This window comes from Mustela nivalis (assembly GCF_964662115.1).
Source record: "Mustela nivalis genome assembly, chromosome: 15".
Lineage (NCBI taxonomy): Eukaryota > Metazoa > Chordata > Mammalia > Carnivora > Mustelidae > Mustela > Mustela nivalis.
In genome coordinates, this window is record NC_139034.1 from 7400230 (window position 1) to 7422721 (window position 22492).

Consider the following 22492-nt stretch of genomic DNA (forward strand, 5'->3'; position numbering starts at 1 on the left):
AGCTTCGTAACCTTAGGCCAGTTACTTAAGGTCTGCGGATTTGGTTCTGCAGCTATTCACTGGGGAATAATGGGTCCTTGTGTGGATGAAATGCTATACCAATGATAAGTGAAATAGCCCTTATCAGCCACAGTTAATTATTGCTCTTAAAAAGCCGTGTGTGGAATAACCATGCCCAGGTTCAGCCCTGCCTGCAGATAACCTCTATGTCAGCACACCCCTCAAAGTCTGGGCTCAGAGGAGGGCCGCTGCCTAGTTCCACAGGAGGTTTCTCCCATCCTTGGTTATTATTTTTTTTAATACCTTTTTTTTTAAAAAAAAAGATTCCATTTATTTATTTGGGAGAAAGAGAGAGCAAGGACAAGCAGGGGGAGAGGCAGAGAAAAAGAAAAAGGGATAAACAGACTCTCCGCTGAGCAGGGAGCTCGGTGCCAGGATCATGATCTGAGCTGAAGGCAGATGCTTAACATACTGAGCCACCCAGGTGCCCCCCTGGTTATTATTCAAAAATAAAATAAAAACTAAAACCACTCCAGGGCCTGGGGAAAAGAACAAGAACAAGGAGAGTTGTACTTGAGGGCAGGACAGGCAGAGCAGGCCACCCAGGCCTGGAGGCTGGCAGCAGAACTGCCCCAGGCAGCCCAGCCCTGCCCCCAGGACTGGTCCAACAGGTCATGCTGCTTGCTAGTCAGTGGCAACCAAGAGCTCAAACACAGTTCCTGTAATTTCCGATCCCATGGCCTCAGTGGTCCCTAAGATTATACACAGCTGACTTCTGAGAAACACAGGGGTTCGAACTGCCGACCCCAGGTGCAGTCAAAAAAACTGCTTGTTACCTTTTAGTGTCCCCCAAACTTAAGTACTAATAGTCTCCTGTTGGATGGAAGTCTTACAGATAATAGTCAATGAACAGGTGTTTGGTATGCTATACATAGTATATACGGTGTTTTTATAATAATGCAAGCTAAAGAAAAAAATGTTATCAAGAAAATCACATGGAAGAGAAAAGACATTTAGCATATTGAACAGTATTTATTAAAAAAAAAAAAAAACAAAAACCATGTGGAAGTGGACCCACACCGTTCAAACCTGTGTTGTTCAAGGACCCACTGTACTATGAAAAATCAATGATGAGCAAAGAAAGCAGAAAGGAATTTATAGACACTCCACTGCACTGCCATCATTTTTCAAATTAGGAAAACGAAAACCCAGGCAAGTAAGGTGACTGGCCCAGGGCCAAACAGCCCACACACAGAATGACATGGAAATGGGGGTCTTGAAATATCTGTTCCCGCTGTACCAAGTCACCTCTGCTCAAAAGCTAGTAAGTTCTAGCAGTCACCGCTTACCTTGGTGTTGCTTCTGACTGCAAAGAACTTCATAGTAAAATCAAGTCACCACCGAGGGGTCTAGAATATACCACTGTGCCATCGAAACTCTTCTGAGCTCAAGGTATTCAAGAATAAACTCCCCCCCCCCCCCCCCCCGAACTCCCTTATCTGCCTGAAAGCAGAGCCTCCCCAAAGAACTCCGTTGTCATAAATCCACTATCTTGAGATAGGATTTTCGCTCTTCCAACCGGGGAAGATGTGGCTCTTATCAGCTGAGAAGAGAATCCCTGGCCTCAGCTGCTGGTGGCCACAAAGCTATCAGACCTCCCATTCATCTTTCCTAAATCACTGGGTTTCCCCTAAGTGCCCTTCTCCACCTCCCCTTCCCCAAGTAAGAAAGTATAAATGCCCCCAATTCTAACCACTTCCTGGAGTCAACTTTTTCCTGTCAACTCCCACTTATCCACATGAATGAAAACCTGTCTTTTCTCATCTGTCTTTTGTCAGTTCAATTCCACACCCTCCCCCCAACTTAGTAAGCCTAAGAAGATAGAAAAAAGGGGTTTTCCCTCTGATACCATCACTGGGAAAATATGAGAAATCATGAAAAAGTTAATATTCTTTGCATTACATATGAAAAACTCAGTGGCACAATTTAACCACACAAGAATAAGCCATTTATGTTATCACCCTGTGATAAAAAGGTTCAGAGACAAGGTGTCAGAAAAACAGAAGCAAGACAAAATTACAGGCAAGGAGTAGTCTAACTGGTAACAAATCTACGTGCATTTTTTTGAGTTTTTTTTTTGTTGTTCTTTGGGGTTTTGTTATGGTTTTTTTTTTTTTTTTTTTTTTGCACTTACGTAACAGGCAGCATGCCTCCCTGAAGGCTTGCTGATGCAGATAGGAAAATAAGGAAATGGGTGTCAGGAGACACACGAGGCGGTCTTAGCTGTTCAGGTAGGAAATCCTTCTGAGACCAAAACATACTCCAGGAAGTGAGGAGGCTGGATAAAGGCAGGTATGCTCAGAGCAGGAAATGAGAGGGCAGGAGACGTGCACAGGATTTCTTTAACACGCCTCAAGGGTCAACTCCTGTTCCCACCAGGGGGTACTCATAAGAACCGACTGTCCTCCTCCTCCGAGAACTATTTACACAGTCCCACTGAACCTACAAAAGGAGAAAACAGCCTTTCCAAGTGGTACTGAATATTTTAGGAAGAGCAAAAATTAATTAACAGAATAATATATACAATCGAAAGGTCCGCTTTACTCCCAGCAAAAGAGGGAGGGAGAGACAGTGATTTACATTCCTTGTAAAACAAATCTGAGCTTTGATGCGTATTCTAAAACTGAATCTTCTTTTGGCAAAGTCTGTGTACTTATGGAATACAGGGGGGTTCATTCCAGGGAACAGAGTTTGACTGGGATTATACCTGCAACTGCAAACCCCCGCCGATGCCCTGCCCCCACGCTCCACAAGTTCTAACCTACCCCAGACTCCGCTGCCACGGGCAGTGGTGGCCCACAGACACACTGAAGGAACAAGCAGTTGACCACATCCATGCTCCCTGAGCTTCCTTCTTGCCTTTACAACAGGACAGTGAGGGCATAAGTGGCCATGCCGGAGGAGCTGTGTCTTCGGATGCTCCTCCTCACAACCCCGCAGCCTGGCCTTCAGGTCAGTCCCGCTCCAAGCTTGACTGGCCAATTCTCACCCAAGTCGTCAACGCCTGCAAACAAACTCTGCGGGCGGGGCGCAGCTGCCCTTTAACTCTTGCTTCTCTGTATCGTTTTAAAGTACTTTCCCTCATCAGGAGTCCTGAATTTCTTTCCTTTTTTTTAAAGAATTTATTTGTATATTTGACAGAGAGAAAAACAGAGAGAAAGCACGAGGAGGGATGGTGCAGAAGGAGAGAGAGAAGCAGGGTCCCCGCTGAGCAGGGAGCCTGATGCCGGGCTGGATCCCAGGACCCTGGGATCATGACCTGAGCCAAAGACAGACGCTTAACCCACTGAGTCACCTAGGCACCCCAGGAGTTCTGAATTTCTTCTTCAAGATGCCTTTCTTTCCTTAAAGAAGTAAAAAGCCAAGCTATAGATCTTCCCTCCAAGGAGACACTTCAAAACGCGTTTCTTGGGCGCCTGGGTGGCTCAGTGGTTAAGCCGCTGCCTTCGGCTCAGGTCATGATCTCAGGGTCCTGGGATCGAGTCCCGCATCGGGCTCTCTGCTCGGCAGGGAGCCTGCTTCCCTCTCTCTCTCTCTCTGCCTGCCTCTCCGTCTACTTGTGATTTCTCTCTGTCAAATAAATAAATAAATAAAATCTTTAAAAAAAAAAAAAAAAAACGTGTTTCTTTCAAAACCACAGCAAGAGTTGTTATTCACTGAGGGAAAAAGACTTACACACAAAGCCCTCATGTCACATATTCAGAAGCTTCCTCAAAGGGAAGTTTCATGGATCAAATAACAAGAGTGTGGGTTGAATCATGCCCCCCAGAAGGTATGCTGAAACCCCAACCCCCAGGACCTGTGAATATGATCTTATTTGGAAATACAGTCTTTGTAGATGAGATTGAGCTCCGATGAAGTCAGGCAGGATTTGGGGAACCCTAATCCAACGGCCAGTACCCTTAGAAATAGAGGGAAATTTAGACACAAAGATGAAAATAAAGACAGTCCTATGAGGACAGAGGCAGAGAGCGGAGTGGTACCATCTATAAGCCAAGAAATCCCGGGCAGAGGCCAGAATGGATCCGCAGACTTCTGGCCTATACAATAATGAGGGTACGTCCTCTTGTTTTGAGCCCGCTAGTTGGTGGCAATTTGTTCCAGTAGCCCTAGGAAACTCATACAGCAAAGTAATTCAGAAGGAAATACCACAAGCAGGGAAAATTAAGATGCTTTGGGAAGATGGAAAAAAAATCAACCAGAGCAGAGCTTTTCCAGTGTGTGAGCCAAAGGTATTCTCAAGATGTGCACTAACCCAGTAAGCAAGCCTCCCACATTGCCTCAGCACCCTGAGCACTGTAGGGAATTCAGGGGCAGTCCCAGAACCGGAGGTGATACAAGAACGCATCTCGACAGCTCACATGGCAGAAGGCCAGCCATATGCTAGCAATGACCACCGTGGCTTTTGAATGTCCCTGTGTGCAGAACCACAGCAGGTCCAAGGCCACCTTACCTAACCCTTACCACCGCCATAGGTAACTATTCATGACATTTTATCACTTAATGACACTGGGGCAATGACTCCCTCCAGTGAACAGAGCCGAAGTAGAGAGGCCATTTACAACGCAGTGTCTGACTTCAAAATCACTGTCCTTTCCACTATGCAGCCCTGCATCCTCAGCACACACGTTTATAGAAGCAAGACAGTACTTGGTAGGTCTTCTGCATTTAGCTGCAGCCCCGGTTGGAAGGGGGTGGAGGTGTGGGGAGGGAAAGGACAGGAAGAGAGGCTCTGAAGGTACTCCTGCAAGCTGGGGAGAGACCCCTTCCCCAAATCACTGCTTTAAATGCATAAAATAAAAATTAAAGAAAATCTTATAAAATTTATAAACATTAAGTAAAATTTTAAATGCATAAAAGATATAAAATTATAAAGTAATCATATTATCCTGAAATATAATTATCAAAATATTAAAAGAATTAAAATAATAATAAATGTAAAACACATAATAAGAAGGCTAGCAATCAGTCTAAAAACGTCCATACTTTGGAAGTACTGATGAAGAGATTTCAAGAGATCAACGAAAACTATTGTATGATGTGAAAAAGATTTTGGTATCTATGGGTGACAAAATCACAGGTGTTGATAGAGTACTCTTACTGCCTACACTCCTAAACTGAAGGAAATGCTATATTTTACCTACAAGGTAGTGAAAATAAAGCCCCACCCATCAATTTCTGTTGACAAAACCACTGAATGAACCGAGGTTCAAAACTCCCAGGTCGCCTAATTTCATAAGCCTAATTATGGTACCAGCTCGGTGCTCTGACTCCTGAAAACTGAAATTTTAGGACTTACACACTGTAAAATTTAAGAAGTGGCATCTCACTATTTAGAGCTATACGTCACTAATTTCCCTTAAATGAAAATTAATGTGTCATAAGACTATGTATGCATATGCCTTTTTTCCCTTTTCTTTTAGTGCAGATTTGTTACCTGGATTATCGAGTGCTTGGAATGAGATGGGTTGTGAACATATGTCTGAGGATTTTAAGTGAGGGAGGGAAGTCATAAGATCCCAGATCAACTACTACATTTTGAGAAGCTGAAAGTGAGAACAAGAAAATCTTCACATATTTAGAAAGATGAAAGCTTGAGTGCTAGTAACATTTTTTCTTTGTTACTTTAACACCAGAAAGATAGTCTAAGTTACTTAGAAATCTTAAATTGTCATCCACTTGCATTTATAATCTACCTAAAATCATATTTTCAGGTAAGTAAAGAAGGCATTATTATACCCATTTTAGAGATGAGAACCCAATCACAGAGAAGGCACCAGACTTAACGAAATAGGGTGCATGAGAGAGATCAGGCACTTAACTAAATGTCACCTTTGCAAGGCCAGCATGAGACATGATGTAGATGTACATAAGAAAAATGCAATATGGTTTATTGCAAAAACCCTGAGCAACAACTTCCACAAATACTAGACCTTGTAAGGCTGCCCCACAAAAAGCCTCGGTGTGTTTACCCCTTTCACATCTCTCCACCTCCGGTTTATGCTTCCCCTTTGATGAATTCTCTGGGCTGTTTGTGGCTCTTCACTCATCACTGTATGCACACATACATTTCCCCCAGACTCTTCCTCTCTACTGCTTCCTCCCCCCTCCAGCAGCACAGCTCACCTTCACCCCTCCTCTAGGCTCCATTCCCTTCTCTCTCCTCATAGAGCAGAACTTCTCCCTTCAACTGATCACACACGGAAAGCTAACACAGTTGGTTTTGTTGAACTTACTGAATCATGTTTGGTTTCTTATCTTTAATTTTTAGAACAAGTGGGTGGAATAATCTTTCTTTCTCCAAAGCTGCCTTTTCTTTTATAGATCTTGATGGTGTGTGTGTGCATGTGTGCGCGTACACACACCCGTGTGCATATGGACACTGTACTAGCATAAGGGGGTGCCCACCAGAAATGGACTGCCTATCACCCGGGTGTGCTAATTCTCCCTCCTCCTAACATTCCAGGTGTTCACACATCTTTTCCTACCACACTTAGGCTAGTTAAGGAATAAACAGCAAGGTGGGGCACTTCTGAAATTGCCCAAGCAAGGAGAGGAGAGAGGTAGCTTTTGACTTGGTCTGAGATAAGTAAATGGCCAGACACCCATCACTGAACTATGGACCACTGTAAAAATCATGCATGTTTAGCCTGGCTCCATTCCACCTTTCAAGGTTTCTTCTACTTCAAACTAGTTCCTATGAAGGGATAGGCACCATCATAAACGTGTTGTTCCCCCTTCTCTGAGTCCCAACTTGGACGGGCCCTGGGCAAGAAACAGAAGAGAAAGTAGAAACCCATTCATTTACTGAGTTTTTCCATCCATGGCTTAAAGGCAGAAGTATATATTAATGCTGGGTGACATTCTTACCAATATGCTGCATCTTTTAAGATGCAAGGTTTCAAGCTGGAAGAACCTTAGGGGCTGTTGGAATTCTGACAGCAAATGAAATGGGAGTGACTAACCACAACCTGTTCTGATTCTTACCAAATGAGATCACACACACACTGGGAATTTTGATGTAACTCTTAAAATTAAAGAAAGAGAGAAGGAAAGGAACTATTATAATCTGGAATGCTGTGGTCTTGTCCTTTGCATTCAGGGAATAGGCCATTTGTTAAAAATAAAAAATATGACACAGCATTAGAAATATTTTTAAAAATATATTAATGCTTCCAAGGCCCTGGAAGTAAAAGAGGAGTACAGTGGACTTTAATTGCCCTTGCATGTATAAAACTGATGATAAAATATCCTTAAAACACCGTAAATCTACAACCTGTTTTATAGACAGAATAGGAAATTTATTAAAAATGCAAATATCTGAGGTTCATGGAGAACACAATATTCTTAGCCTAGTTCTGTAAGCATAAAAAGGCACTTAAATAACTATGAACATATTAAATATCATCAAAGACTTAGAATAATATACTGAAGAAAGTAGTATAGCTGAGCTCATCCTCACTTTATTTAAAAGAAAGAAATGAAGTCTGGCCGACTGTGATGGACCCCATTCTGGACCCTCTGACCACATCCCAAGTCCCCAAATCCCATCACCCTTCTGTGGTGGGAGGGTGCTTACCACTAACCCTGAGCAAACACAGGACCGGTGATTAGTTTGCTTCCCCCGGCCTTTGTAATAGTCACTTAAGGGAATCCCATTTTTTGGACTTAGCCAAAAACCCAGACCATCCTACCATCTCCAAAATCAACAACACAATGCTGGGTTAGACATCTAAGCAGAGGAAATAATGGAACTGTAGGCTGCAATTTATGCCTAGACTCATTAAGAATAAAGACACATTTTTGGGGTGCCTGGGTGGCTCAGTGGGTTAGAGCCTCTGCCTTCGGCTCAGGTCATGATCCCGGGGTCCTGGGATCGGGCTCCACAACCGGCTCTCTGTTCGGAGGGGAGCCTGCCTCCCCCCCTCTCTCTGCCTGCCTCTCTGCCTACCTGTGATCTCTGTCTGTCAAATAAATAAATGAAATAAATAAATAAATAAATAAATAAATGAAATCTTTGGGAAAAAAAAGAAATAATGACACATTTTAAAACTACCACGTTATAAAATAAATGTAGAAAACAATTCCATCTTAACATCTTAAAATGTATTTTATCTCTGGGGCACCTGGGTGGCTCAATCAATTAAGTGTCTGCCTTTGGCTGGCTCAGGTCACAATCTCAGGGTCCTAGGATCAAGCCCTGAGTTGGGCTCCCTACTTAGTGGGGATTCTGCTTCTCCCTCTCTCTTGTGCTCTCCATGTGTTCACGGACACTCCGTCAATAAATTAAATAAATAAATGCACACACACACACACACACACACACACATACACACATAAATAAATTCCTTAAAAATGTATTTGATCTTTGAAACACATACTAAGGACTATTTAACCTTTCTTTAACTTATAAAAAGCATAATTTTATACAAAGGAAAAATAATTTTATAAAAAGTAAAAATATTTATTTTTTTAAAAAGTACTTTCCTCTTTACCAATTGCTTCTTGATTGAGGACAACTAAATATTACAAAATCAAAAATGTTTTAGATTTGAATATATCAGAAACCCATTGTTTTTCTACACCCTCTTGAACATCAGAGGTCTCTTCTTAATGCTCTTTTGACTTCTGTTGTACAGAAAGGAGAGAAGGAAACAGAAGAAGGGAAAGAATGGACAGCACAGAAGGGGGTCCCAGCGGACAAAAAGGGAGAGAGGTGTCTGCTCAGAGCATCACCTGCGCTTCAAGTCATGGATGACAGCATACAAACATTCAAATCAATGGCCCCGAGTGCCTTTAGAAAACAAAGGGTTTCTGGATTAGAATGTAGAATGGTACCTTCACGAATCATCTCTTCTGAATTGCTTTCTCACATCAGTGAAGGACATCCAGTGTACCCCATACTAGGCATTTTTGATTCTTCCCCGACCTTCACAAGCCCCTGCCCCCCAGTCACCATGTTCTGTCAATTACTCAACCTTAGGAAGACTCTGTTCCGTTGTTACTCACATAACTAGTCCAAAAGCTGCCCCGCTGGCTTCCCTGTCCCCAGTCTACTCTATGCTACTGAAACACATCGGATTCTAGCTGGCCATTACCTGGAACAAACCCGAGGCCATTTAAAATCTCGTCCAAGGTCTCTCCAGCTCTGCCTTCAGATACAATTATTCTCCAAACTGTATCAAATGATTCACCACTTACCACATATTTACTTTATGCAACTGTAAATGAGGTAAATGTTGCTTGCTCTCCCTCTGAGATTATCGTTTTGCCTTTGTCAACCTGTAAAATTTACCCTGCAAAACTCAGTTGAAATATTACTTGCTGTAGGAAAACTTCATAAACTCCCCCTGGGCTCTGAGCTCTTTGCTCCTTTCTGGGCCTCTATGAAAACCACGGCAGTGTTTCATAGCATTTATTTATTTGTCTCAGTGTCTGCTGACAAAAGCAGCTGCTCCTATTTTTTCCAAACTCCCCAATACTATGGTAATGTCCTCACAGTCCATACGAGAGCCCGAGAGACAGGGAATTATAGATGCTCCGTGCATGTGGGAAGGGATGAATGCTGAGTTGGTGGATAGACATACGAGCAAACAAATGGACTGTTCTGGATGGCAACGTAGCTATTTCCTCCCCCACACTCATGTATCTTTTTTTAAAAAATGAGCTTGATTTAAGTTTTTGCTTAGTTATTGTAATTAAGTACTTCAAAATCAATAACCATGCTTTGGATCAGGACACAACCATTCATTCCTGTCTCTTTCATAACCCACTTGAATTGTCCCACCCTGTAAACAAAAGGACTACAATTTTCCTTCCCTTACTACGGACAACCTTGTTTTGACGGCCTCCGGTTTTGTTTCAGAGATGTGAAGTACATGGTAACGGAATCTTTTCCAACAAACAAAGGTCCACTGCTATTAACAGAATATAAAAAGAATGATTTGGGACTTTTAAAACATCTCTTTCCTGAGGCATTAAGGCATTGGCAGGAGAAATGTGTAAGATGAAGAGAGGGCAAAGAACCAAGAGGGCCCAGTGATGGCAACTGGAAAAAAGAACCCAGAAAAGTCAGAGAAAGTAATGACATCATGAGGATTCTTTGTTCTTCCAGCAACATTCACTGATGACAGATTGTATCACTTTCCTTTAAACTTGCAAGAATCCAGCAAATGAATCTAGTCAAAAAAAAACACTGACCCAGCTGAGCGTCCAACTCTTGGTTTCAGCTCAGGTTGTGATCCCAGAATCGTGAGACCCGGAAATTGCGAGACCATGAGACTGAGCCCAGCGTTGCTCTCTGTGCTATGCAGGGAGTCTGGTTTCCCTCTCCCTCCCCTTTCTCCCCATCTGCACACTCTCTCCCTAATGTAAATAAATAAATCTTAAAAAAAGGAAAAAAGAAAAAAAAAAAAAAGAATGGCTCAGCCTCTCTGTATAGGGACTGTCACACAAGGCAAGACTTATAGACAGTACCAGTGGTGTTTCTTTTTTATTTCTGTTGAGGGATATGAGAATGTGTACTAGTGCAAAATATCTTGAAAATGTTAAATTTGAAACTTGGCAGTGAAAGAATTACAGATGAATAATTTATACCACAAAAAGAATAAAAACATAAAACGAAGTGGACAACAGATCCTTGCTGTAAGTAAATATGTAAAAACTTACACCACACATGAGAAATGGGGCTGGAATAATGGACCTTAGTCACAAACAGTATTGAAGGCTCCATGCCTCCTATCTCCCCACCTGTGGCACTGATCTGCAAGAAATGCCATACTATGGACCCAGAGTCACACCAGCCAACCCTCCTGTCCGAGGTGGCTTTCTTCAGTCTTGTGCCAGAAAGTAAACTACAAAGGAGTTGTCAGAAAAGGGTCCAAAACCCCTTTGTTGAGCTGCTAAGCTCATCCTAAGTAGTCACCCAAAAAAAGCCACCTAAAAAATCTGGAGGAAAGACTCTGATTTGGGCAAGACCAGCTGTGGCAGGAAGTGGCCCAAGTTCAGTGGAAAGAACTCTAGTTATGGAGTCAAAAGAGAAAACAGAACGGAAATTCATCAAGGCCTGTGATACCTGAAATGACCGAACCCATTTCATTGAATTAAAATACCCTCTCTGCAGCAGCTACTTACACTTCTGTTTTACAGATAAGAAAGATTATGAGATTCCACCAAAGATCAGGAAACCAGCAAATGGTCAGAACTTGGGTTTACGTGCCAGCTGCCAAGCTGGTGGTGTTTCTGGATCTTCCTCCACATTCTGAGACCTGGCTCTGGCCCCTGCCACTCAGTGGCTGTGTGACTCTGAGAGGAGGTCCTGTGACCTTTCCAAGGCTCAGTTTACCCATTTTTTAAAACAAATACAACAATGCTGGCCTACTTCACAGGGTGGCTCTGAGAATCAACCAACAATGTTACGTGAAGGACTTATTTAAGCTGCAAAAGTGTCACATCAATGCAAGAAGTTACTATTGATACTTGTATTTTTTAAATTTTATTTTTATTTCTCTGATACATTTTTTTAAGAGACAATTATTTTTAGAGTTCCAAATGATTTGGTAAAATTCTAGTTTCCAGCAGTGGTTGGAGCAATTGCTATACTGATATTCAACATTATTTTTTTTTTTTAGATTAAAAAAAAATTAGTAATCTCTACACCCAACATGGGACTTAAACTCATGACCCTGAGATCAAGAGTCACATGCTCCACTGACTGAGCCAATCAGGCACCCTTTCTCAACATATTTTGGACCAAATTCTTTATTCTACCATTTCCTGCTTGAAAAGTTTTAATTTCACTGTTTTGCTGAAGGGGATTTTTGTATTCTGTAAAAATTCATACTGCACTGAAAACAGAGTTCAATGAGAAAAACACAGGCTACCTTTAACTTTTTCAGAAATAACTCTATTTCCCAAATCAAGAATTAACTGGGGTAGATCTGGAAGAGAACCACCCAAACCTAAAAAACAGGATTCTTAACACCTGTAAGAATCTAGATACTTAAAATGTAGAGCCTCAGGCTGGAGTGTGGATCTCAAACTTCAGGATGGCAAAAATAATTTCCTGGGTAGCATGTCAAAAGTCCAGATTAGTGGATCTGGACTCTAGTGACTCCAATTCCGTAGCTCCAGGTGGAGCTCAAGAATCTACACTATTACCTTGCATCCTGGGTGTGACCTTCTCTCCAAACTTTGGGAAACTCTGGCTAGAAGATCAGAAGTAATTTGCAAAGTTTAATGGGTCTGTACTGAGGTATCTGACCAAAGGCAGTAATTTTAATGATAACAAAGATTATGACTATGATAAAGGCAACATTTATTGACTTTACTAAGCATTATTTCATTTAATCCTAGTAGATACTATTATCTCTATTTTTAAAGAAACTGAGGCTTAAGTAGGTCAAGGACATACAGCTGGTAAGCAGGGAAACTAGGGTTTGAACTCAGGTGGCTCTAGTACAAAGCCCACCTATTTTTTTTTTTTTTAAGATTTTATTTATGTATTTGACAGACAGAGATCAAAAGTAGGCAGAGAGGCAGGCGGGAGAGAGGAGGAAGCAGACTCAGCTGAGCAGAGAGCCCAATGCGAAGCCCACCTATTTTATACCACAGAGCTTCTCGACCACTCCAAAATGTTGACATTCATGGCTAGCAACCACATCAGTGCCAGTTTCCTAGGAAAGAACCATCTGTGAGTGTTCTTTCCTCTCCAACCCCCTGGGCCCCCTCCCCACCCCAACTCCAGCTTTACTACTAGCATTCTAAGTGAAGGCAACATGCCAAATTGTCATTTTGTCCCCGGACTGGCAGAAACATAGATAACTCAGTTTATACAGCAACATGTGGCAATTTGTAGCTATGCCCTTCTGCCGGTCAAACGTGAAGTATTCCTTTTGACTGTCACGGCAATGATGTATCACAACATGTCACCAAGCCAAGTGAGAAGTGATTCCCAACCTTGGATGCTCTTTGATCTTAATTAATACAGGGAAGCTTAAAATGAGAAAAACCAGGAAAAAAAACAGATACACTGGCATCTTAACCATCTTAACCAGCTAAAATTTCCCCCTAAAAATACGAACACTGGGGGCACCTGGGTGGTTCAGTCATTAAGCATCTGCCTTCAGCTCAGGGTATGATCTCAGGATCCTGGGATGGAGCCCCGCATCGGGCTCCCTGCTCATCGGGAAGCCTGCTTCTCCCTCTCCCACTCCCCCTGCTTGTGTTCCCTCTCTCGCTGTGTCTTTCTCTGTCAAATAAATGAATAAAAAAATCTTAAAAAAAAAAAAAAAAAAACGAACACTACTTTTCTTCATTTTCTAACTGCTGTAAGGTCCTACTATGCCTTTGTCATCCATAAATTAAAACAAAGCACCAAATAAGAGTAAACATTAAAACCCTGACAGATACACTATAATACTGGCTCATCTCATTTAAGTATTATATGTATTTTAGAAAGCTTAAAATGCATAGTATTAATGATACCTTATATTATTAATAATTAATTACTGATCATAATAAATTGATTATATTATAATTATGATATATTAACATCATTTATACCTGATTACATATTGTTATTATGATAACACTATAAAAACTAGGCTCCTGCTCAGATATATAGGTATGTAATTCTGTCCCTCTCTCCCCCCTTATTTTTTTTTTAATTTTTAAAAAGATTTTTACTTACTTATTTGAGAGAGAGAGAAAGAGACCACGAGCAGAGGGAGAGGCAGAGGGAGAAGCAGATTCCCACTGAGCACAGAGCATGACAGGGCTTGATTCCAGGACCCTGAGATCATGACCTGAGCCAAAATCAAGAGCCAGCTGCTTAACTGACTGAGCCACCCAGGCAACCCCTTCCCTTGTCTTTTTTTAATGGGAAAATCCTATTTAATGATATTTCACTAGAGAAAAAACTGTTCTAGAAATGAACCACTTTAAAGTTCAAGGATGACATATCACATGTACATTACACTACTCTTTAGATTTAAGGTTTTTAGAAATAATTTTAGAAGAGGCCTTTTAAGTTTATAAAAGTTCCGTAGCCTGTCAAATATTAAGGACCCATTCAGAAATACTTTGAAACATAACACTGCAAAAGATATACCTATTAACGTAATGACAAACATGAATCTTTTTTAGGGCAAGTGGAAACTTCTTTTAAAAGACAGAAAATGTTGACTTGATTATTAAAATAAAAAGCTAGGGGTGCCAGGGTGGCTCAGTCAGTAGTCGGTTACGTGCCCAACTCTTTTTTTTTTTTTAATATTTTCCTAATTTTTTGACAGACGAGAGAGCACAAGTAGGAGGAACAGTAGAGGGAAAGGGAGAAGCAGGATCTCCTCCAAGCAGAGAGCCTAAGGCAGGGCACAATCCCAGGACCCCAGGACCATGACCTGAGCAGAAGGCAGATGCTTAACCATATGAGCCAACCAGGCGCCCCAAGTACCCAATTCTTGATTTCCACTCAGTCATGATCTCAGTGTCATGGGATCAAGCCTCGCATGAGGGTCCCAGCTCAGTGCAGAGTCTGCTTGAGCTTCTCTCTCTCTCTCTCCGCCCCTCCCCTGGCTCATGTTCTTGCTCTCTAAACAATAAAATCTTTTTTAAAGAAAGCTTTCACATTTTGGCTCATGACCTGTATTTTATGACTTAATAATGTTTCTTTTCTTTTTTTTTTTTTAAGATATTTTGTATTTATTTACTTAAGAGCACATCCATTGCATGCATGAGCTGGAAGTGGGGGGAGGCACGGAGAGCAGAAGGAAAGGGAGAATCAGACACCCCTCACTGAACAAGGAGCCTCTCTTGGGGCTCAATGCCAGGATCGTGAGATCATGATCTGAGCGGAAAGTAGACCCTTAACAGACTGAGCCACCCAGGCACCCCTGACTTACTATTTCTGCAAGAGATTTTTTTCTCTTTAGTTGTTCTCCTGTAAAAGGAAAACTAAACAAACAGAAAACACCTTGGGAGAAACTAAACATACGCTAGCACAAGGATGACTAACAGAAAGCATATGAACTCTCTTTACAACATCCCATGTGGAGTGCTGCTGAGCGAATACGCACCCCAGGGTTATTAATACTTCGGGGATATACTGATAGTATAGCAGATGTCCTTTTAACAAAATGTTAACTTCATTAGAAAAAATATATATATATTTTTAAAGATTTTATTTGTTTATTTGACAGAGATCACAAGTAGACAGAGAAGCAGGCAGAGAGAGAGAGAGAGAAGCAGGCTCCCTGCTGAGCAGAGAGCCCGATGCGGGACTCGATCCCAGGACCCTGAGATCATGACCTGAGCCGAAGGCAGTGGCTTAACCCACTGAGCCACCCAGGCGCCCACAAAAATATTTTTTAAAGCACAAATGATATCATATTTTTATATGATCTTTCCAACTGTACTTGCAATTTCTGTGACTCAAATTTCTAGAGATTCTCTGTCAGAGAAAATTGAGAACCCAGTGGGGTATGGAAACGTATATTCTCTGTAATGTAAAAATTGTCGATCGTTCAACAAATGAAGGTAGGATAACTGGATGTCCATAAGCCAAAAAAGAACTTAGACATTTATCTCATACACAAAAATTAACTAAGAATGAAGCATTTCCCATTTAAGAAACAAAACAAATGAGCAAAGGAAAAAAAATAGAGAGAGGCAAATCAAAAAACACAATTTTAATATAGAAAACAAACTGATGGTTACCAGAGGGGAGATGGATGGGGAATAGGGGAGACAGGTAAAGAGACTTACCATGATGAGCGATGAGCAATGTATAGAATTGCTGAATCATTATATTGCACACCTGAAACTAATATAACACTGTAAGTTAACTATACTGGAATTAAAATAAAAAACACAACTAAAAAGGGAGCATATTCCTAAGTATGAGAGCTAAAACTAACATTTCCAGAAGATAGGAGAAAATCTTGATGATTTTTATCAATACAGAGATTTTCGCTCTTCGAAAGACCCAATCAAGAAAATAAAAAGAAAACCCAGAGATTGTGAGAAAACAACTGCAAGTCATATATCTGGTAAAGGACTTATAACTAGAATGTATAAAGAAATCATACTGCTCAATAAAACTAAAAATGCAGTGCAAGTATGAGGAGTTTACCAAATAAGATAAATGAAAAGCTAATAAACAAGATGATCAACAGCATTAGTCATTAGGGAAATGCTAATTAAAATCAAAGTGAGATACCACTACACACCCACCTGAAGGACTAGAATCTAGAATAATAACCATACCAAGTACTGGCAAGGACGCAGAGAAACTGGCATCCTAATACACTGCTGGTGGGAATCTATAATGGGACAACTGTTTTAGAAAACAGTGTGGCAGAGGCGCCTGGGTGGCTCAGTTGGTTAATTGACTGCCTTCAGCTCAGGTCATGATCCTGGAGTCCTGGGATCAAGTTCCACATTGGGCTCCCAGCTCTGTGGGGAGTCTAATTCTCCCTCTGAAATTCTCCCCTCATGCTCTCCCTCATTTTCTCGCTCTCTCAAATAAATAAATAAATTTAAAAGAAAAACAAAAACAACAGTGTGGCAGTTCCTCAAAAGGTGAGACACAGAATCAAATATGACCCAGAAATTTACCTCCTAGTTATCTACCCAAGAGAATGGAAACATATGTCCACATAAGACTTGTACATAAATATTCACAGCAGCATTATTCATAACAGCCCCAGAGTGGGAACAACTCAAATGTCTAACAACTGATGAATAGATAAACACAATATGGGATATCCATACAACTGATTATTACTCAGCCTTGGAAAAGGAATTAAGTGAGGGATGCCTGGGTGGCTCAGTTGGTTAAGCATATGATTTCCACTCAGGTCATGATCCCAGGTTCCTGGGGTCAAGCCCCAAGTCAGGCTTCCTGCTCAGTAGGGAGTCTGCTCCTCCTCCCTCTCACTCTACTCCTGTCCCTACTGGTGTGGGCCCTCTCTCTTTCAAATAAGTAAATAAAATCTTAAAGAAAGAAAGAAAGAAAGAAATTAAGTGCTGATATACCCTACAACACGAATCAACTTTGAAAACAATATGCTAGGTGAAAGAATCCAAACACAAGGGACCACATATTATATGATTCTATTTCAATGACATATCCAGAAAGGTATAACCTACAGACACAAAATAGATCAGGTGCCAGGGATGGAACAAGGAGTGACCGCAAACGGACGTGAGGTCTCCTTCAGGAGTGATGGACAGTGGGGATGGCCACACAACTCCATAAATTTACTACAAATCACTGAATTGCTCACTTAAAAAAAAATTGAGACAGAATACAGATCAGTAGTTGCCTAGGTCTTTACAGGAGCAGGGACTAACTGCACAGGGCATGGGGGAACTTTCTGGCATAATGGAAGTGTTCCATAACTTGACCATAGCAGGGGCTGCACATCTCTATAAATTTCCTAAAATCCTCAAAATGTATACTCACAATTGGGGAGTTTCATGTTATGCAAATCATACCTCAATAAAAGTTATAAAAAGCTTTGGGCATACTTTCTAGGGTCACTACATTTTCTCCTGTAAATGCAACATCCAAAATTTCTGGCTCCAGGGATGGTTCTGTGAAATAGCCGTGGATCATTTCCAACCTCCAGAAGAACTGTCAAAGTCTCTCAAATAGCTTTTTGAGGAACCTAAAGATTCATTTGTAGTCAAAATTATGTAATGTATCTGATTAAATCACACCAAAAACAGCATATTGGAGCTCTCATTAAGTGTTACGTACCCATCAGCCTCATAAAACTCCACAATTTGTAACTCAGGTTGAAAACAGACCTGACTTTAGCCCCTATGGGATTGCTCCAGTACTGAAGTTGAAGTTTTATTTTTGTGACACTGTAACTTTTGATGCCACAAAATACCATCCTTTTTGTGAGTCGGGAAGAAAAACACAAGTTGCGGTTCTTGGGTGGGGGGCCACCACCATGAGTGGTGGGCAAGCTAAAATCAGCATTGGCAGAGCCTAGAGGACGCCATGAGTGGTGGGCCAGGGCCAGGCGAAAACCAAAGTGGTAATGATAATTTGTATTCTATAACATCTCCCAGTCAAGCAGTCAAATTGCTTTACCTTTTAAGACTGGGTTGTACAATGACTTCCAACAATTTTGAAGCTACAAGTTTCTGAGGAAGAAAATGATAAAATCCTAAAAACACTGGAGTGTTCAAATAAACTGAGGCTCAGAAAAGGAAAGGGATTTCCCACCAAGAGCCAGCATGATAGTGGAAGGGTTAGGATAATAACCTGAATTCAGCTCTGGTCCATTGATTTCATGGCTTGTTTGATTACTGATTCCAACACACGAGTAGCCTCCCAACTGCCCCATCATCTTTGACTTCTCTCTCCCCCCAAATATTCACCTGCTAATTAAAAATATACACTGTGAAATCATTTTGAAGTATAACCTCTTCTCTCTATGGCTTCAGTACAGACCTCATCACATCTGGACTAGACTATTAAGGAATGCTCCCTCCCAGGATATTGCAATCCTCTCTCTGTAGCGGGTCCCCTTCTGCCATCCCGAGTAAACACCTCTCTGGCTTTTTCCTGCTGCAGGGTAAAGTCCAAGCTCCAAGCAAGGCCCTTCTAAACTACGCACAGACCTATCTTTCAGATCTTATCTCCCACTTCTCCACCCAACCACCCTGTACAAAAGTTACAGTGAGCAATGTGCAGTTCCCTTAGCTGCCACAGATTAACATCTTTGTGGACACTTACTACAGGCAAAGCTCAGCACTGAGTTCTCCACCCGCATGGCCTCATTTTATCTTCACAGCAACCTCCATGTGATAGGCGGGTACTCTAGCTACTCCCAGTTTACGGGGCAGGAAAGTAAGTCTTGGTAACTCCTTTGGTTGACTCTCTCCCTATGTCTACAGTACCTCCTCCCTCCCCAACGCTCTTCCAGTTGGCCTGGAAGACCCTGCCACTCCTCCTCAACCACTGCCCTCTGCATCTCCCATCCTGATCTTCTTGAAGACCCCACACACTCGTCATTCCCCAATTATGCAATTCTTTACCCAGGGTTAGTAATTCGGTTTTTGATGCTCTCGTGGTACAATGTATGTTTGTACATTCCTCACTGGAAACACCATACTACAGTATAATTATTTATACACATTCCAATCTACCATTAGAATGTGAGCCTGTAGGAACAAGAATAGCTTTTTTTTCTTCAATTCTTTCTTTTCTTTATATCTGGCATCTGTATCAGGTAGGTAGATACTGAATGACAAGATGCATTAGGCTTTATAATGTGTTGTTTCATTCACTCCTTTTCCTTCTTTCCTTATATATTCTATTCCCATCCCCACATGCTACAGCCTTATTACCTGAGCTCTCTCTGGTATTAAATTCCTGATAGCTTTCCCGCTATCACCTTTCTTTCCAATTCTCTTCTTTACCAATGGTGGATTAACTTCCCTAAAACACAGTTCTGAGCTTAGTTCTTCCCAATTCAAAAATATCCCTGACTCCACGGTAATTACCAAGTAATGTATAGATTCTTTACTCTAAATTCAAAGCATGTCCAGAAAACCCAAAGGCTCCACCCCAAAACTGCTAGAACTCATACAGGAATTCAGTAAAGTGTCAGGATATAAAACTAATGCACAGAAATCAGTTGCATTTCTATACACCAACAAGACAGAAGAAAGAAAAATTAAGGAGTTGATCTCATTTACAATTGTACCCCAAACCATAAGATACTTAGGAATAAATCTAACCAAAGAAGCAAAGACTCTGTACTCAGAAAACTGTAGAATACTCATGAAAGAAACTGAGGAAGACAAAGAAATGGAAAAATGTTCCATGCTTATGGATTGGAAGAACAAATATTGTGAAAATGTCTATGCTACCTAAAGCAATCTACACATTTAATTCAATCCCTACCAAAACACCATTAACTTTTTCCAAAGAAATGAAACAAATAATCTTAAAATTTATATGGAACCAGAAAAGACCCCAAATAGCCAGAGAAATGTTGAAAAAGAAAACCAAACCTGGCAGCATTACCATTCCGGACTTCAAGCTCTATTACAAAGCTGTCATCATTAAGACAGTATGGTATTGGCACAAGAACAGACACATAGATCAATGGAACAGAACAGAGAGCCCAGAAATGGACACTGAACTCTCTGGTCAACTACTCTTCAACAAAGAAGGAATGAATGTCTGATGGGAAAAAAGACAGTCTCTTCAACAAATGGTGTTGGGAAAATTGGACAGCCAATGCAGAAGAATGAAACTGGATGATTTCCTTACACCACACACAAAAAAAGACTCAAAATGGATGAAAGACCTAACTATGAGACAGGAACCCATCAAAATCCTTGAGAAGAACATAGGCAGCAACCTCTTCCTAGAAACATCATCAAAGGCAAGGGAAACAAGGGCAAAAATGAACTATTGGGACTTCATCAAGATCAAAAGCTTTTGCAAAGCAAAGGAAACAGTCAACAAAACCAAAAGGCAACCAACAAAATGGGAGATTTATTTGCAAATGACGTATCAGATAAAGGTTTAGTACCCAAAATCTATAAAGAACCTATCAAACTCAACACCCAAAGAACAAATAATTCAATCAAGAAATGGGGTGAAGACATGAACATTTCTCCAAAGACATCCAAATGGCCAAAGAGACACATGAAAATGTACTCAACATCACTGGGCATCAGGGAAATCCAAATCAAAACCACAGTGAGATACCACGTGACACCAGTCAGAATGGCTGAAATTAACAAGTCAGGAAATGGGAGGTGTTGGTAAGAATGTGAAGAAAGCGGGACCCTCCTACACTGTTGATGGGAATGCAAGCTGATGCCGCCACTCTGGAAAACAGTATAGACGTTCCTCAAGAAGTTGAAAATAGACCTACCCTACAACCCAGCAATTACTCTACTGGTTATTTACCCTAAAGATACAAATGTAGTGATCTGAAGGGGCACATGCACCTCTATATTTATAGCAGCAATGTCCACAATAGCCAAACTATGGAAAGAGTCTAGATGTCCATCAACAGAAGAATGGATAAAGAAGATGTGGTATATATATATACAGTGGAAAACAAAAGGTTGCTATTTGCAATGAGAGGATGTAATTAGAGGATATTATGCTAAGCAAAATAAGTCAATCATAGAAAGACAATTATCATATGCTTTCACTGATAAGAGGAATTTGATAAACAAGACAGAGGATCATACAGGAAGGGAAGGAAAAATGAAACAAGATGAAACCAGAGAGGGAGACAAACCATAAGAGACTCTTAATCCCAGGAAACAAACTGAGAGCTGCTGGAGAGGAAGAGGATGGGAAGGATGGGGTGGCTGGATGGTGAACACTGCGGGGGGTGGGAGGGGGTATGTGCTATGGTGAGTACTGTGAATTGTGTAAGACTGGTGAATCACAGACCAGTACCCCTGAAATACATATATGTTAACAAAAAATGAAAATTCAAGAGTGCCCATGATCTGGCCTTAATGATTTCATCTTAACTTGGTTCATTCCCCTACACCAAACCAACCTATGTTATTTCCTGTTCTCTCAAATCACATAAAATCTCTGTATATCTGACCACTGAAAATTGTATGTAGACATCTCACCTTCTTTAAGTCAGATTCTTTCCTTGATTTGATACATGGGTAAAAACTGTAACTCTTCTGAAACCCCACAGCATACGGTTTTACCTCTTTTGTGGATTTAATCTATTCTGCACAGTTCTAATATGGTTTAGACACATCTTAGCTCATTAATAATGTCTTTGACATCCTTATAGAGCTACATCTCATTTGAGTGTCTTATAGGTGGTAGGCGCTCAACAAACTGGCTTTGGTACAATACTAAATGAACACTTAAATGTTAGGTCATACTGGAACCTAACTCTCATGCTTGAAAAAAAAAATTTAATGTAAAGTCAAACTAACTGTTTAAAGATCTTCACAATCCTCCCTAAGACTATAACAGAGTCAAAAAAACACTTTTGGAAAAATCTGATCTCAGTTGGCCCAGGTTTCAAGCAGTTAGGTCAAACTAGGATGGAAAATCATCTAAGTCGATAGTAATCATCACACAGTGACAACCAGTGTTAAAGACTGGGTGAAGTGCTTAATGGGCCTAAGTCCCCTGGTTCCTACAAACATCGAGGAAAGATGAAGCTATCCCACATTCTACCCTTGAGAAGACTGAAACCAGGAGAAACTCAGCAATTCACTCAATGGTGGGCATCTTTCGAATGGCAGAGCCAGGATTCCAATGAAACTAAAAAAATAAAATAAAATAAGAATCTACTGTAAGACTATAAAGCTCCTTCTCAAGCAATTACAATAGGTTTTCATCATTTAATAGAGTTCTGGGGCACCTGGTGTCTCAGTTAAGTGTCTGACTCTGCATTCTAGCTCAGGT

At 41.0% G+C, this 22492-nt stretch overlaps 1 protein-coding gene across 9 annotated transcripts in view; it reads right to left on the bottom strand.

The window, feature by feature from the left end:
• The window catches only part of SPATA13 (spermatogenesis associated 13), a 342569-nt gene that overhangs the window by 57964 nt on the left and 262113 nt on the right, over positions 1-22492 (bottom strand). The window lies entirely within an intron of this gene.